This window comes from Otolemur garnettii, unplaced genomic scaffold (assembly GCF_000181295.1).
Source record: "Otolemur garnettii isolate 467f Iridium unplaced genomic scaffold, OtoGar3 scaffold00121, whole genome shotgun sequence".
In the NCBI taxonomy this organism is placed as follows: Eukaryota; Metazoa; Chordata; class Mammalia; order Primates; family Galagidae; genus Otolemur; species Otolemur garnettii.
In genome coordinates, this window is record NW_003852516.1 from 6,384,422 (window position 1) to 6,386,413 (window position 1,992).

The window sequence follows — 1,992 nt, forward strand, 5'->3', positions numbered from 1 at the left end:
GCCATGGCATTCTTCCCAGGGGGACAGCTTGAGGCTCTGTCCCAAAAAAAAGAAGTCACATTTAGTGAAAAAGCTCATGAAGCATATTATTAAGTAGTAGAATTTACTGCCCAAAAAGAATCACACAGCTGACAGGACCCTAATAATATCAGCATATCAAATGGCAGAGATTAAAATGTACAGTATGAGAAATTAAAAAGGTTTCACTCTTTTTGGCAGTGCCTGTGGCTCAATGGGTAGGGCGCCTGCCCCATATACTGAGGGTGGTGGGTTCGAACCCATCTCCGGCCAAACTGCAACAAAAAATAACCAGGCATTGTGTGGTGGGTACCTATAGTCGCAGCTACTGGAAAGGCTGAAGCAAAAGAATCACCTAAGCCAGGAGTTGGAGGATGTTGTGAGCTGTGACACCACAGCACTTGACCAAGGGTGACAAAGTGAGACTGTCTCAAAAAAACAAAAAAAAAGAAAAATTTCACTCTTCAACAGTATAAGTCAACAAATTGATGACATGTTACATGATGAAGTTTGGATAATAAAACTGAGAACAGCTTGTCTACTCAGGCTGACAAAGAAACAGATTTTGTCAATATATGTCGTGTAAGTGTCTTTTTGATACCATGTAAAACAAACTGAAAAAGTTTTCAACAATGGGGAAAGTCAAGAGAAATTTTTCTGCTACAAAAATATACCACAAATCAAAGGGCAGAACATATTTAATGTGATATCTTCATACGTAAAAACAAAAAGTCCGTCCTGGAGAAAATGAGTTGGCATTTACACTGAGGTTTCCCATTAGTGGCTGGCTCAGGGCAAGGTTTTATCTCTCTTGTTTAAAAAACATCTTGGCTCCCACCGAGGCTGGCAGGTTCAAGTCCAACCTAGGCCTGCTAAACAACAATGACAACTGCAACCAAAAAATAGCCAGGCATGGTGGTGAGTGCCTATAAGTCCCAGCTACTAAGGAGGGTAAGGCAAGAGAATGGCTTAAGTCTTAAGAGTTTGAGGTTGCTGTGAGCTGTGACATCACAGCACTCTACCAAGAATGACATAGTGAAACTCTGTCTTAAAAAAAAAAAAAATCTTGGCCAGGCAAGGTTGCTCATGCCTGTAAATCTAGCACTGTGGGAGGCCGAGGTGGGTGAATTGCTTGAGCTCAGGAATCCTGGTAATCTCAGCTACTTGGGAGCCTGAGACAAGAGAATTGCTTGAGCCCAAGAATTTGAGGGTGCTATGAGCTATGACTCTGTGGCACTCTACCCAGAGTGACAGAGTGAGACTCTGACCCCCCCCCCAAACAAAAAAAATCCTGTTGTCTCATGACATTGTTTTCTTCAGAGAGGTACTAGCATCAAAAACCCTCCGAAGTGAAATGAAAAATGTAGTTAATGAAGCTACAAAAATGATTGGCTTTATTAAAGACCAGCACATTTAAGCACATAAATCTCCTGCTACAATAGAAATCCAAAGACTTGGGTGGCGCCTATGGCTCACTGAGTAGGGCACTGGCCCCATATACCAAGGGTAGCAGGTTTGAACCTGGTCCCAGCCAAACTGCAACAACAACAAAAAAATAGCCGGGCATTGCGGTGGGCACCTGTAGTCTCAGCTACTCGAGAGGCTGAGGCAAAAGAATAGCCTAAGCCCAAGAGCTCAAGGTTGTTGTGAGCTGTGACACCAGGACACTCTAAGGGCAACAAAGTGAGATTCTGTCTCTTAAAAAAAAAAAAAAAAAGAGGGCGGCACCTACGGCTCAGTGAATAGGGCTCCTGCCCCATATACTGAGGGTGGCAGGTTCAAACCTAGCCCCGGCCAAACTGCAACAAAAAATAGCCAGGCATTGTGGTGGGTGCCTATAGTCCCAGCTACTTAGGAGGCTGAGGCAAGAGAATCACCTAAGCCCAAGAGCTGGAGGTTGCTGTTAGCTGTGATGCCACGGCACTCTACCAAGGTTGACAAAGTGAGAGTCTGTCTCTAAAAAAAAAAAAAAAA

The 1,992-nt window shown here is 43.7% G+C and overlaps 1 protein-coding gene across 1 annotated transcript in view; it reads right to left on the reverse strand.

Moving 5' to 3' along the window:
• GTF2E2 (general transcription factor IIE subunit 2) overlaps positions 1-1,992 on the reverse strand; it is a 78,593-nt gene that overhangs the window by 34,173 nt on the left and 42,428 nt on the right. The gene's annotated exons all lie outside the window — the stretch shown is intronic.